The sequence below is a fragment of the Phaseolus vulgaris genome, chromosome 8 (assembly GCF_000499845.2).
Source record: "Phaseolus vulgaris cultivar G19833 chromosome 8, P. vulgaris v2.0, whole genome shotgun sequence".
Taxonomy (NCBI): domain Eukaryota; kingdom Viridiplantae; phylum Streptophyta; class Magnoliopsida; order Fabales; family Fabaceae; genus Phaseolus; species Phaseolus vulgaris.
The window spans coordinates 20,566,290-20,582,211 of NC_023752.2; positions in this window are offsets into that span (position 1 = coordinate 20,566,290).

Consider the following 15,922-nt stretch of genomic DNA (forward strand, 5'->3'; position numbering starts at 1 on the left):
CCTGCTGTAGCGGCAAGACTACGAGTACTAGAGAAGACAGATAAGGTACTTGGAAGGAAGAAGAATGAATGGTGCGAGTTTCACCAGGCCTTTGGCCATACACTTCACTCCTGTTTGGCGCTGGGACACCAACTGGCAGAGTTGGTGAAGTTTGGTTTTCTAGCAGATTACCTGCGTGAGCCGCAGGGTGATCGCGCGTCAGGATCCCAGACTGGAGAACAGCAGCATGAAGTCCCTGTGCATGGGGAAGTGCAGACGATCGCAGGAGGCTTCTCTGGTGGGGGATGCACAGCTTCACAGAGAAGGAGATACGCTCGATCGGTGTTGGCGGTAGATGTGGTAAATGAGAGTCATTACCCTGAAGTGGACATTATCTTCAGGAAAGCTGATCTACGGGACGTTGTCCCGCACGACAACGACCCTGTGGTCATTTCTCTCATCACAGCAGGAAGACGAGTGCATAGAGTACTCGTAGATCAAGGAAGCTCGGCGGACGTCATGTTCTGGCCAACATTCAACAAGTTACAGTTGTCCCCTGATCAGCTGAGACCGTATACCGGGTGTCTCTACGGTTTTGCAGGAGATCAGGTAGAGGTGCGGGGATACATCGAGCTGAGGACAACGTTCACTGACGGAACGACAGCCCGCACTGAAAAGATAAAGTACCTGGTGGTGAACGCCCCTTCTGCGTACAACGTTTTGTTGGGTAGGCCAACACTCAATAGGCTGGGCGCAATACCATCGACGAGGCACATGAAGTTGAAGCTGCCGTCGATGGAGGGAACCGTGATAACCATCAAGTCGGATCAGGCTGAGGCAAGACGCTGTTATGAGAACAGTTTGAAGCAAAAGAGAAGTGTGTGCCACGTCACCACGAAACCACCACCAGGCGTGCGCGAAGAGCGATAGGTGGTCAGGGAGACACAAAGCGCTCAGAGGATGGAGGATGCTGCGGTGGGGGGCTCCCAGGTAGCCCAAGTTGAAGAAGAAGAGGAAGGCGCGATCACTCCTCGCGAGTCAGGGATCGCGAGGGCGGTCATCGCCAGTGAGAGAACGCCCCACCCAGCTGAAGGATGGGTCGAAGTGGACATCGGGGGAAGAAAGTTCAAGTTGGGAGGATCCCTCGTTGAAGAAGAGCGAAGGCTGATCATGGGTGTGATTGAGAAGCACATGAATGCCTTTGCATGGTCAGCATCCGACATGCCAGGAATCGACCCCGATTTCCTCTGCCATCGTCTGTCGATGGACCCTGTGGTTCGACCTGTACGACAGAGGCGAAGGAAATTCAACGAGGAGAAGAGGAAGGTGATCCATGACGAAGCGCAGAAGCTCCTTGCCGCAGGGCACATAAGAGAAATCCAGTACCCCGAGTGGCTAGCAAATGTGGTACTGGTTCAGAAGGCAAGCAGCAAGTGGAGAATGTGCGTGGACTTCACTGACCTCAACAAGGCGTGCCCCAAGGATTCTTACCCCTTACCCAGTATAGATGCTCTAGTTGATAGCGCATCGGGGGGAAAGCTACTCAGCTTCTTGGACGCTTTCTCGGGGTACAACCAGATCAGGATGCACCCCATGGATGAGTGCAAGACTGCGTTTATGACGGAACGGTCTTGCTATTGCTACAAGGTCATGCCATTCGGGTTAAAGAATGCGGGGGCTACCTACCAGCGGCTCATGGATAGGGTGCTCTCGCCCATGCTGGGAAGGAACGTACACGCCTTTGTAAATGACATGGTGGTTACGTCCCAAGAGAAGAAGCATCATGCAGCTGATCTGGAAGAGCTATTCACCACCATTGCCAAGTACAGGCTGAAGCTCAACCCGGAGAAATGCATTTTTGGTGTGGAGGCTGGAAATTTCTTGGGCTTCCTCTTAACAGAGCGGGGAATCGAAGCTAACCCAGAGAAGTGTGCGGCGATCGTGGCAATGAGGAGTCCAACGACGGTGAAGGAAGTGCAGCAGCTCACCGGTCGCTTGGCAGCTTTGTCCCGGTTTATGTCCGCTGGAGGGGAGAAAGGTCACCCATACTTCTAGTGTCTCAAACGCAACAGCAGATTTCTCTGGACACAGGAGTGCGAGGAGGCCTTCATCAAGTTAAAGGGGTATCTGGCGAGCCCACCAGTCTTGCGAAAACCTCAGGTAGGCATCCCTCTTCGTCTATACTTTGCTGTGACGGAGAGAGCAATCAGCTCAGTCCTGGTGCAAGAGCAAGACCAGACCCGGAGGCCTGTTTACTTCGTGAGTAAGGTGCTGCAAGGCCCTGAAACAAGGTACCAGGCCCTCGAGAAGGCTGCTCTGACGGTGGTGTTTTCAGCCAGAAGACTCAGGCATTACTTCCACAGCTTCACAGTGGTGGTGATGACTGATCTGCCTATCCAGAAAGTATTGAAGAAACCTGATGTAGCAGGCAGGATGGTCAAATGGGCGGTGGAATTGTCAGAATTTGACATCCAGTACGAGCCCCGAGGACCGATCAAGGGGCAGGTGTTCGCGGACTTTGTCGTCGAGCTATCGTCAATCGCGACACCTGCAGAAGGATTAGACTTCCGATGGGTATTATCGGTGGATGGCTCCTCTAATCAGCAGGGGAGCGGCGCGGGAGTCATCCTGGAGGGACCAAACGGGGTACTGATCGAGCAGTCCCTCCGCTTTGCCTTCAAGGCTAGCAACAATCAGGCGGAGTATGAAGCCCTGATCGCAGGAATGTTGCTAGCAAGAGAAATGGGAGCAAGAAATCTGCTGGCCAAAAGCGACTCTTTGCTGGTCACCGGGCAGGTTACAGGGGAGTTCCAAGCAAAAGATCCCCAGATGGCAGCCTACCTGGAGTATGTGCAGCTCCTGAAGACGTCCTTCGCCGAGTTTGAATTAGTGCACGTGCCAAGAGAGCAAAATGCCAGAGCAGACCTGCTTGCCAAGCTGGCCAGCTCAGGCAAAGGGGGGAAGCAGAGGACCGTCATTCAGGAGACCCTGAAGGTGCCGCGCGCGTTCGTATCAGACAACCAGGTGCTTAATGTATACAAGCCAATGGAGCGTCTAACGATCGGTCATCGGTCATTGACCCAAGAAACGCTGAGAGCACCAAGGGTGAGATCGCGACCGTCAAAGACCGATGAGTCGATGGAGGTCCATGCGGGGAAGGAGCCCGACACCTGGATAACGCCATACCAGCTATACTTAGAAGATGGTGTACTCCCGCTCGATGCGGCAGAGGCCAAAAGGATAAAGAGGAGTTCAAGTAAGTTCACTCTTATAGATGGAAACCTCTTTAGATTTGGATTTTCTCACCCTGTGCAGATCTGTGTGCACGGCGAGCAATGCACCAGACTCATGTCTGAGCTGCACGAGGGGGTGTGCGGAAGCCACGTAGGTGGTCGCGCTTTGGCAAGTAGAGTGCTCCGCGCGGGGTACTACTGGCCAAAGCTGAAGGAAGACTGCATAAGGTTTGCTCAGCGTTGCAAACAGTGTCAACTGCATGCAGACTGGCACAAGGCACCCCCTGAGGAGTTGTGGTCCATCTATAGCCCGTGGCCATTCCATACATGGGGGATTGACATCCTAGGACCCTTTCCCCTGCGATAAGGCAGATGAAGTTCCTCATCGTGGCTATCGAGTATTTCACCAAGTGGGTGGAGGCAGAGCCAGTCGCACACATCACCGCACAGAAAGTCGAGCACTTCGTCTAGAAGAACATTGTCTGCCGCTTCGGAATACCCAAGAGGCTGGTTTCCGACAATGGCACCCAGTTCACAAGTCATCAGCTGAGGAAGATGTGTGAAGAGTTAAAGATACAACAGGTTTTCGCTTCAGTGGAGCACGCACAAACCAATGGGCAGGTGGAGTCAGCAAATCGAGTACTGCTCAGGGGGCTGAAGCGAAGACTAGACAAGGCCAAAGGAGGCTGGGCAGAGGAGGTCCCCAGAATTGTATGGTCTTATCACACCACCCCACAGTCCAGCACCCATGAGACACCCTTCAGCCTTGTCTATGGGACAAACGCCATGATTCCTGTGGAGATACAGGAGAGCTCCCCCAGATTCTTGAACTTCGTTGCTGAAGAGTCCAATGAAGAGCGTAAGGTGAATCTGGATCTGCTAGACGAAGTGCGAGAAGAGGCCAGAGTCAGTGCTGAAGCTGTGAAGAGAAGAGTAGAGCGGAGGCACAACTTTAAAGTGAGGCCCAGGCGCTTCCAGGAAGGTGATCTGGTGATGAGAAAGGCGCATCAGAATGACATGCAGAACAAGTTATCCCGAAAGTGGACAGGCCCGTACAGAGTGGTGGAGACATTGGAGAACGGAGCCTATCGCCTAGAGACTTTGGAGGGAGGAGCAATCCCCAGAACGTGGAACGCCACCCATTTAAAATTTTATTTCAGTTAAAGTTGTATAGTAATGGCGTTCTCGCGCTAAAAGATACATGCTTTGTATGTGGTGGAAACAGTTGAACAGACAAGGGGGCACTCTTTTCCCTAAGGAGGGTTTTTAACGAGGCCACCCAATTAAAGAAAAATTTCCAACATATCAAGTGTGCTCAAGTATTAAAGTTAAAGTCCTCCTTGCCCCAGGTGCAAGTGCAGGTGATTGGTTAGGCCCTACTTGCCCTAGGTGCAAGTACTGGCACCGATCCAAGTCTTCCTCACCCCAGGTGTGAGCGCAAGCAGTTAAAGGTTTGAAAAGCCAGGGGTGCTAGTAAGACCAAGGGTGGGAAAGGAAAGGTTTTGACAAAATGTCCTTACCCGCTTGGCATGCACCAATATTGGCCCAGTAAAGCTCTTAGTCCGAAACCCTTCTCACCCCAGGAGTGAGGCAGGGAATGAACGACTCAACGCCCCGAAGGGTGATGACCTTGGGGAAAGTAAGAGGGGTTAGCGAGAAACACTTTTATTTCCCCAAAACAAAGCATCACCTCGAGCGATCGATGCCAAGGTTCTCTATGCACTTAGCGCTAGAGCGACAGAGAAGCTAGGTGAAGATCGAGGAACGATCACTGATGAGTCGTCAGTGATTGGTTAGTGGTGTAAAGCAGCGCACGAGGACTGTCAAACACCAAGCTAAGGGAATAGCCAGTCGTGATCAAGTAGAAGCGAAAGAATAAGAGAAGCCGATCGCGCTAAGCCTAAGCTGGTTAACACTTAGTCGTGCGCAAAGTGAAAGATAAAGCCCAAGATCGCGCTGAACCTAAGCTAGCTAACAGTTAGTCGCGCACATAAAGATAAGTGAAGCTCAAAGAAAATACAAGGGAAGAAACTTATGCAAGAGAAGAAGCGTTGAGAGTTTGTATTCACAGTCAAGTCTTATATAAATTTCGGAGTATTAAGAAAAATTGTGCAGAAGTTAAATTTACAGAGAAGAGAAAAGATTAAGGGGCAGGAGGGATGAGCTTTCCATCTACCACTTCATGATAGATGTTGAACTGCGAGAGGTCCAGGTCTGGGAGAACGCATCTGATTTGCTCGAGTGCTAGCTCGAATCCATCAGTGAGGGCGTCAGCACCCACGTTCATCAAATCAGCCTTCTCTGCCTCCAGTTTTTGCTTTGAGGCCTCCGCAGCATCTCTCTTAGTGGTAACGGCAGCAAGGGAGGAGGCAGCTTCAGACAGTTTGCCCACCACCTCCTCAAGTCTCTTCTCCCCAGCAGCAGCTGCTTCTTTGGTGGACTCGAGCTCCCCCACTAATTGAGAATTCAGTTGGCGTAGGGAGGAGGCCTCGGCCCGCAGCTCCACCACCGTGCAGTCCAAAGAGCTAACAGCTTGCCCCATCAAGATCTCCGTCTTGATGGTCTCTTGGACCTGCGCTAGGTACTCCCTCCTAGCTTTCTCCACCATGCCCTACATCAACTCTACAGATTCTTGGGCAGCTTCGAAGTCACTTCGCAGTGACTCCTTGTCGTGCTCAAGATCCTTCACCCTCTTCTCCAGGGCTAGTTGCTTGCGATGCTGGATGGAAAATTCCAGAGAGAGCACTACCTGCTTGGCCAGGTGCATGTCCACCTCATCACCATTCCATTCGACGAGCTCCCGGTTGCTTATGAGCTGTCGAACCAGGGTGATGACCCTGCTGAAGTTCTCGTGGCTGGCCCCAGAAGCGCTTGGGCGCGAGCTGGACCCACCACATTCAGCAGTGGCGGTAGAAATTGGCAGCAGTGGTGGTGGTGCACCCCCAGCAGGATGAGCAGATGGACCAGGTGTTTGGCCTGCTGGGGGGGAAGATGGCAGTTGAGAAGTTGGAGGCAACTGCTGGCCTGGAGAAGGAAGACTGGTGGGCTCTGAGGCAGGTTAAGCATAGGGAGGTGGGGGAGACCCTTCCTCTACTTCCACCACCTCGATCTCTCCAGGCTGGAGAGACGAAGCCCCCTCAACTGCTGGCTTCTTCCTCTGACGGTGTATAAGAGGAGAGCCAGAGCTCTCCTCTTCAGTTGAGGCAGCAGCAGCAAGTGAAGTGGAAGCCTTCACCAGCCTCTTCCTTTTCTTTCCTTGCTCGGGGCCTTCAGCTGGCGCGACCGAGAGTGGAGGGGCTGCAATGGGCTCAGTTGTAGAAGAGGAGGAGCCAGTGCCCTTGGTTCCCCGACGCTTGGCAAGCTCTAGCAAGGCCAGCCTCCTGTCTTTCCCCGACATTGAGTCTGCACAGACGAGAAAAGGAAGGGTTAGTTGGCCAAGTTATGCAAGTAAGTCAAAAACACATAAAAACATGCATGAGAAGAGACAAGTATCCTAAGAAGTGCAAGAAGAGCTACCTATATATTTTTTCAGAGCCACCACATCAAATTCATCCTTGATGAGGCGAGCGGAGTTGTACTTGGCCCCCAGGAGCAGCCCACATAGCTCGCGCTCGTAGGGGCCCATAGCTTCGAGGTCCCTGAATTTCTTGGATTCAACTCCAGGAACCCAGTAGAGAGGGTACCCCTCGAGCAGATTTGGACTTTGAGGGGTAGCAGACATCATGTAGAATCTGCCCTTCCAGTCTTTGAAGGATTGCTGGTACAGGCCCAGGAGCACCCGTCCAGCAACCCCGTTCAGGCTAACCCAGGACCTGTCCCCAGGGTTCTTCGCTTCGAAGAAGTAGAGGAACACGTCCACGGAGGCGTTGTGCCCGAAATAGCTGCAGAGGATCTGAAATGCCCGGATGAAGGCCCAGGCATTTGGATGGAGTTGGCAAGGCGCGACGTTTAACTCCATCATCAGCTCCTTTTCGAAGAAGGTGAAAGGGAGGCGCAGCTTCAACCGCTTGAAGATAGCGGAGTAGACGAAGACGAAGGGCACCCCATTGGTGGCCCTGTCATCCGCGCAGATAGGCATTCCTCGAGGAGGAATGCGAATTTGGATGTTGAAATCATTCTCCCTGTCGATGGAGCAGGAAGGCTCATCGGGATTGTGGCTTAGCAGGGACGTGAGATGACCCATGGGCAGCAGGGTGGAGGTTTCAGCGAGCAATGCCAGGGGAGTCCAGTCGTAGACCCTGGCATTGTCGTGGTAGGAGGTAGCCACAGGCGGAGGTGGAGCTGGCGCACTCGCGGAAGGCTGTGCACTAGAGGATGGGGCAATGATGCGCGCAATTTGTTTCAAGCGAGCCATCGCGAGATAGCTGCAAATGGAGGAAAAACGAAAAAGTCAGAATGAATGGAAGAAGAGGGAATGATGAATGTTTCGGTGAAAACAGAAAGGGAAAAGGAGAAGGAGATGCCCAGGTGAAGAGAGGAAGAAGAAGAAGCAGAAGCCAGAGTGAGAGCGTGAAAAAACCCTAGCGCGGGTTCGAGAGAGGGAAATAGAGAAGACGAATGCATGATAACCAGAATGATAAATGCAATCGGTAAAGATGACCAAGAAGGGGCCAGGGAGAAGAAAAACCATACCTTTGGATGATCGCAAGAGATTTGGAAGCAGAGAATTTGAGGAAAGAAAGGTGCGTAGGGGAAAAGTTCGCAGAGAGTCTGGGAGCCGAATGAAGAAGATGAAGGAACAGTAACGGAGCGCGCCAATTTGAATAAGAGAAGCGCTAGCGACACACCACGCTGGTCGTCGATGGGGCCACGTGTCGCGAGATTAAGGAAGGAAGTTCGAACGTTAAAGAAGCAGCACGTGAGGTGGCACGTGATGCGACTCCACTTGCCACGTGGACTGAGGGCACGACCACTTAGTCTCTTTGCTGAGAACGAGTTCTCGACTCGAGACTGGGGGGCTTGTGATCCGATCGGTCATCGGTCGTAGATGACGTCAGCAGTAGAGGACCACGTGGACCACCCGCAGGGTGACACGTGGACCAGGTGGCAGAGAGATCAGGGAGACGATCGCCAAAGAGAGGTGATCGGGGGGTCCGTAACCAAGTGACCACCGACAGATCAGGCGGCATAGAGGTCAGGGGACAGATCATCCAGAACGGTGATCGGTGGTCAGTAGCCAAGAGACCACCAGCAGACCAGTTCTCAGACTAACGCCTGGGGGCAGAACTCTAGAGGCAAGTAGAGCACCGATCAGTCATCGGGTGCATAGTCATCGGGGTCTCGTGTTACACGCAGTTAAACTGGGACTGAGGTTCCCAGCGAGAGCGTTACGCATGGACCTCACATGAGCATATCCCAGGGAATCATGCACGAGAGTGGCCTGAGGGAACTAGTAAACCAGTCAGTGATTGGTGATTCCCTAAACCCATTACGTGCGTGACACCGAGAAGGGTGAGCTGTATGCGCAGGGAGCAGCGTTTGGTGAGTGTGCCTAGACCAGCCACACCTGACGTTCTCCTAAGAGTATACACTTACCCAGATGAGAGAAATATCCTTCGTTACTCCGCTAGGGCGCAACTTAGGCACACAAAGAGAAGCGCTAGAGCCCTTCCAGGAAGTGACACGTGTGTGGTTAGATGTGAGTTGCAGGCCTCCACGCGTCATCTTCTGAGAGGGGTGCGGTCCAGACAAAAGAGCACTTCGTACCACTAAAGGTACAGACAGGCGCAGCCAAGCGCAGAGACGCGCAGACATGCACAGACTCTCACGCTCCCACTACTGATTCTGCAGGTACACTGTCTCTGAAAAGCATAACAGGGTTCTGACACATGCCAGAAAAGCATAACAGAATTCTGTTATGCCCAGAAGCAGAGGGAGAGAGGATAAGAAGGAATCAGGGAGAGAGTGAGGGGGATACGAAAAACAGAGAGCAAGAGTTTTTCACACACACTGCTAGTTTTCTCATTTGGTGGTTCTGTGGACTAACTTGATCGTCGGAGTGCACACGGCCGCTAGAGGCGCCGTCTGTGTGTTTTGCAGGTCACGTTTGGAGATCCAAGAGAAGGTTCTGAGGGTGATTCTGTAGAAAACGCCAGTCGCGTAGACGGGACAGAGTGTGCTACAGAGCGATTCCTCCACGTTCGAGTTGCCGGCAGGATCAGCGGCCATCTGGGGTCCTTGGCCTAGTATTCTCCTGTGACCTGCCCCATTACTAACAGGGAGTCATTCTTTGCTAACAAACTTTTCGCCCCCATCTCCTTCGCTAGCACCATTCCAGCTATGAGTGATGAGAATCAAAAAGATGTTATTAATAGGAGGAATGGACAAAAGTCAAAACATCTTAAGTTTTTCTTATTAGTCTTTTCAAAAGATAAGGCCCAAGCCCAAGAAGCCCAAGCCCAACCTATGAGGAGCAAGGCCAAGCATTAATAAATGAGCATCAATGGATGTCTCTTTTTGTAATTACTTTTGTGTAGTTTTTAGTAGAACTTTAAAAGGAAGGTGTAGATATTAAATAAGGGGTTCTAATGTACAAAACAAAGTCACACTTTCCATGTGACATAAAAGAGTAGGTGTAGATATAGTTTTAGGAGGTGCCAAAGTAGGAAAGCAAGTCACACTTCTCATTGACTTGTTTTGGCTCCAATTTTAAATAGTCTAGTTTTTTAATTGTGCCTTTTCATTTTCAGCCCTTTTCTACTATAAATAGAGAGGCCATGCTCTTGTAAATTCAGAATTGAGAAATTGAAGAAAGGAAACTCTATTCAAATTGAGAGAGAATTGTGAGAGATTTGATCTCCTTCACTAAGTCTTATCTTGTGAGCTTTGGAGGGCTTCAAGTGGCGGAAACTACCACTCATCTTGGATCATCATCTCCAAGTGGCGTGTCCATCTCCTTCAAGTCTTCATCCAATTAAGTTCCTTCTTCCTTCCATCTCCATTTCCATGTTTTTAGCAATTCCAATCGGTAGTTTGTGTTTTTAGGTGTTGTTCTTTATTTTCCACCGATTGTTCTTGCTTCTGTTGTGTTTCCTTTTATTTCCAACACTTATTTCTCCTGTCAATCAGTTCATATGTGTTAGTTTATGTTTTTAATCGGTTTAATTGTTCAATATTGTGTTTCTACTTGTGTTCATGTGTTGATCTTACTTTCCTTTCCATTTCCGCCCTATACTTTTGTATAAGGATATGGCACTCATGATTCTTATGAGTTTGGCTCTTCATTTGGAAGGCAATGTCCTCCATTGAACTGTCCTTAAGCCTCCTTATTGTGTTCCTAAAGTGTCTATGCTTGATTCAACTCACATCAATGAGGGCCTCATACTCCGCCTGGTTATTGCTGGCCTTGAAAGCAAAATCGCAAGGCCTGCTCGATCAGCAACCCATTTGGTCCTTCCAAGATGACACCAGCCCCACTCCTCCTTCTTGGTGCGTGGCTTCAGAGGAAAGTTCTACCACGAAGTCAGCATAAACCTAGCCTTTGATTGGGCCTCTAGGTTCGTATTGCACATTGAACTCTGATAGTTCCACCGCCCAGTGTACAATTCTTCCTGCCACATCAGGTTTTTGAAAGACCTTGCGAATGGGCAGGTCTGTCATCACGATCACTGTGAAACTATGGAAGTAGAGGTGAAGTCTCCGCGTTGAAAACATTATCGCCAGAGTTGCCTTCTCTATGGCCTGGTATCTGACCTCAGGCCCTTGCAACACCTTGCTTACAAAGTATATTGGCCTTTGTACCTGATCTTGCTCCTGGACCAGAACCGAACTAATCGCCTCATCTGTGACTAGGAAATACAGTCGAAGTGATGTGTCAGGTTGGGGTTTGCACAATACTTGGGGGGTAACCTATTGAAGATGGGAAGCTTTGATGTGCCAAATCCAAGTGAAGCCTAAAGTTGTGTGATGTTTTAGGTTTAGGTTTTGGGTTAGGGTTTAGAATCTTTGTAAGATCAGTTTTGAATCACAGACAAAGCTCATTTCAATCAGTTTTAAAGATTAAAGTTTTTTTCCATGCAAGGGAAAAACAACCGATTAAAATGTCGATATAATCGGTTGTTTGTAACTTAGCTGGCAAAAAGGTTTTAAAACTGTTTTATAACTGACAAGAGCATTCAACCGATTAATTCGTGGTTTTAACCGATTAAATGTGTGCCTGTAACAGGTTTTTGAAAATTTGTTTTAACTGATTTAGTTGTACAAATTTGCTTTAACGTTAGCATTTCAAGGTTTATAAATATGTGTTTAATTCAAACGTTAAAAGATTGATGAAACAAAAACTTTTGATACTTTGAGCTGAGATTGATTTGAGAGATTACGAAATTGTTTGTGAAAAGGTTTCAACCAAGTTTTTAGCAAGATTGCCTTGTGCTTTGCGGTCTTTGAAAGAACTGATCAATAGGGTGCTGGTGTATTGCGTTTTACTAGGTGTTTTCTAATCCTGTTCAAGTTCTTGTAATTATTCATGTAACATTTCTGTATAACTGTGGAAAATCCTATAAAGTCAGTGGGATTCTGGCTTGAGGTGGTTGTTGTGTGTAAGAAGGGTGAGTAAGCTTTGTGGGATTCAAAGTCACCTTCTTGTGTGTGGTGTTTGTGTAATCTGTGATTGATTGCATAGTGAAAACACAGTGGTTTGACTGAAGACTGGATGTAGCTCTGTGATAGAGTGAACCAGTATAATCTCTGTGTGTAATTCTCTCTATCCCTTCTCTCCATATCTGTTTGAATTTTCCGTTGTCATAAACAACCGTTGAACTGCTATTTTAACCGATTATAATTTTGCTTCAATTTTTGTTTGGTAGTTTGATTAGCTTTCTAAATTCCTTTTCTGATTGAAAAAGTTTTATTCTAAGCCAAGTACTTGCGAAAACAGTTTTACAATTTACCCCCCCGCCCCCTCTTGTTGTAGCCATCAAACCTAACATAGCCAAGTACTCCTTCAACTTGAGGAAGGATTCCTCACACTCTTTAGTTCAGATGAACCTGCTATTTCTCTTGAGGCATTCGAAATAGGGATGCCCCTTATCTCCCCCTGTTGACACGAATCTGAACAGAGAGGCCATCCGCCTTGTCAACTGCTGCACTTCCTTCACCGAGATCGGACTACGCATAGCTATGATTGCGACGCACTTCTCCGGGTTCACCTATCCCACGCTCGATGAGTATGAACCCTAAGAACTTGCCTACCTCCACCCCAAACACACACTTTTCGGGGTTTAGCTTCAGCCTGTATCTAGTTATTGTAGTAAATAGTTCTTCCAAATCGACGACGTGTTGGTCTTTCACCTGAGAGGTGACCACCATGTCGTCCACGTATGCCTGGACATTCAACCCTATCATGGGCGCTAGCACATTGTCCATCAGCCACTGGTAGGTCGCCCCTGCATTCTTGAGCCCAAAGGGCATCACTTTGTAGCAATAGCAAGAGAGCTCCGTCATGAACGCTGTCTTGCACTCATCCCTGGGATGCATTCGCATTTGGTTGTATCCAGAGAAAGTGTCCAAGAAGCTAAAGAGTCTACACTCTGAGGCGCTGTCTACCAGGGCGTCGATGCTAGGTAGTGGGTAGGAGTCCTTTGGGCAAGCTTTGTTGAGGTCTGTAAAGTCCACGCACATCCTCCACTTCCCGCTAGCCTTCTTGATCATGTCGCCTATCATCGTTGAACTTCTTTTGTCTCTGGTGGACAGGTCAGACCTTTGGGTCCATTGTGAGGCGATGACACAGGAAATCGGGTCGATGCCAGGCATGTCTGAGGCTGACCATGCAAAAGCATCCATGTGCCGTGCTATGACCTCGACAATCTGGTCCTGTGTTTCTTGGCCCAAAGATCTGCCAAGCTTCAACTTCTTACCCCCGATCTCCCTCTCCAACACCTCTTCTATAGGGTTGGGTCGTCTCTCCCGGGCAATCTCAAGTCGGGTGATGATGGAAACCAAGTAGAGGACGCTCAAGCCCATGAAGCCCAAGCCCAACAAGGGGCCCAAGCCCAACGAACCACTAGGAGCATGGCAAGAGCGTTGGGACAAGAGTATAAAAAGATGGCTCTTCTTATTTCTTTTATAGAGTAAGGGGTGAGGATGTAATAAATAGGTGTGTAAGTAGTAAAGGATGCTAGGGGGAGTGTAGATAGGAGTTAGGAGGTGCCAAACTAGGAAGGGAAGTCACACTTCCTTCATGCACTAGTTGGCGCTGAATTTGAGTGTCATTAGGGGCACATTTGGCTTTGCATTTCAGCACCTTATAGGCTATAAATAAAGGTGCTGCCCTTATACAAATCAGATTTGGAAATGAGAAGTAGAGAGACTATACTCAAATTTAGAGAGAAATTGTGAGCCTTGTTGTCTTCTTCTTCCTTTGCCTTATCTTGTGTGCCAATGGTGAGCTTCAAGTGGCGGCATTCCTTCACTTATCCTGGAACAAGGCTCCAAGTGGCGTGACTGCATTTTCCAAGTTTCAAATCCCGCAAGCTTCACTCCATAAGTGTTCTTTCTTTCATTTCTTTCAAGTTCATTCGGTAGTTTCCATTGTGTAGTGTTTTCCATTCATTTTCACTGTTCAAGTTTGTGTTTCCTAGCTTTGTTTTCAATTTCTGTTCGGTACAGTAGCTTTATCTTTCAATTCTGTTCGGTTCATAATTGTTGTTCTTCATTCCTTGTTGTTTGATTCCATTTGACAATATATGGACTTCCATATGAGCTTTGGTTTGGTGCAAAGTCTTGGTGAGTTCTTGAATTAGAACATTGATCCAATTCTAAGTAAAGTGCCATTTCATGACCAACTCAAGTTGCTCCTAAGAATGTCAAAGAATCATGTATTCTTGTTATTGCATTCACATCAGGTGACCCCTTCCTCTCTTGGAGTTTGGGCGGCTCCTTCTTCCCTTGGAGGTTGGGTGGTGACTAAGCATACCCCTCTCTTTGTCTTAAGGTTGTTCTGATAACACCTCTTGGCCTCATTTTGATCAGACTTCATAGTGATCATGACTCCTTCAAGGGAAGGCAACTTCATCTTCATGTGCCTCAACAAGCTTGTTGAAGGTCGACCGAAACATCACGTCGGCCGAGCTTCCTTGATCTACCAGGATGCGGTGCACCTTTCTGCCTGCTGCCACCACTAAGATCACCATGGGGTCATTGTCGTGTGGGACGACGTCCTGCAAGTCAGCTCTGGTGAAGACGAGGTCGGGCTCGGGCGTCTGGTCTGAATTCTGCCCTTCCACCATCATCACTCCTCTGGCGTACTTCTTACACTGGGAGGCGGTTCACCCTCTTCCAGAGAATCGTCCTGCAATGGTTTTGATTTCTTCATGTATGGGCACCTCGTGCCCCTAATCTCCTGTTAGGGCTGCTATCGTCAGGGCCCCCTGCGGCTCTTGTAAGTAGTCCTTCAAGAAACCGCCTCTCACCAACTCATCCAACTGGAATCCCAATGCCAGACAATTGCGTAGGTTGTGGCCAAGGGCTTGGTGGAACTCGCACAAAGTATTTTTACTATGCCCTAGCCTCTTATCAGTCTTTGGCAGAGGCTTTGATCTGTTGGCCACATCGGGGATGGCGATCAGATCCTTCAGTTCCACCCGAAAATGGTGTCTGGGTAGGATGTTCTTTCTCATGCGTCCCCTGGTTTGGGGCTTCCTGGCTTCGTATAACGGTTGTGCTCATGGGGCTTTTTTCTCCGCCATTTCCTTATATACCCTCATGGGCTGAGGACGACCTGTTCCCCGAGGTCGGACAGGGCCAACGCTGTCGCGCTTTTCTGTGACCCGATCCTGTACGACAATGTGCGCCACAACTCGACGCCTGATCTCACAAAACATCTTTGGGCAACATTTGATCAGCGAGTTGCTGAATGGTCCTGGCAGCACTCCTTTAGTGAAGGTGTGCACCGTCATGGCTTCGTCCTTGGTGTGTAGTTTCACCCCTTGCACCCCAAACCTGTTTAAGAACTCTTTCAAGGACTCTCCCTGGTATTGTCTTACGTCAAAGAGATCGTAAGAGATTGGCGAGGGAGCCCGGTTAAGAATGTACTCTTCTTTGAACAACGTTGTGAATTGATCGAACGAAGTAATATGTTCGTTAGGAAGACTAACGAACCAGTCCAACGCTGCGCTTGCCAGCGTACTTATGAACAACTTACAATACACAGCGTCAGAACCTCCTAAAAGCATCATCTGGGTGTGGAAAGCTATGATGTGCGCCTCTGGGTCCTCTACACCTGTGAAGGTGACCTTTGGGCCCATGAACTTGGCTGGTATCACGCTGGTGGAGGCGGGGCTCGCTCGTCCACAGTGCGCTCTCCTACATTATGTAAATTCCTGCGCAGTTCCTCATTGGTTTTGCACAACTCTTCGTTGTTTGCTTGCGATGCGGCCAGATCAACCTGGATGCGATCCTGGTCGACTCTAGACGCTGTTACCGCCTCTTGAACGGCGCGTATGGTCTCCATGAGTTCTTGCATGGTGACATTGTCCCCTCTTGAGGGCACAACGGATCATTGCCTCGTGTTTCTCATGTTGCTGGTGGCTCTCAACACGATTGTGAATGGAACCAAGTTCTATTGGCCCCACGGTGGCCGCCAAATGTTCTCACTGGTTGACTCGGTTGTCGGTTGACTCGAGCGACAGTCTCTCGCCCACTTGTCTCCGTCTGGAATCGAACTTCGTTGGATAGAAGAATGCTTCACCTGTAAAGACAAAAGGGCGCTCTTA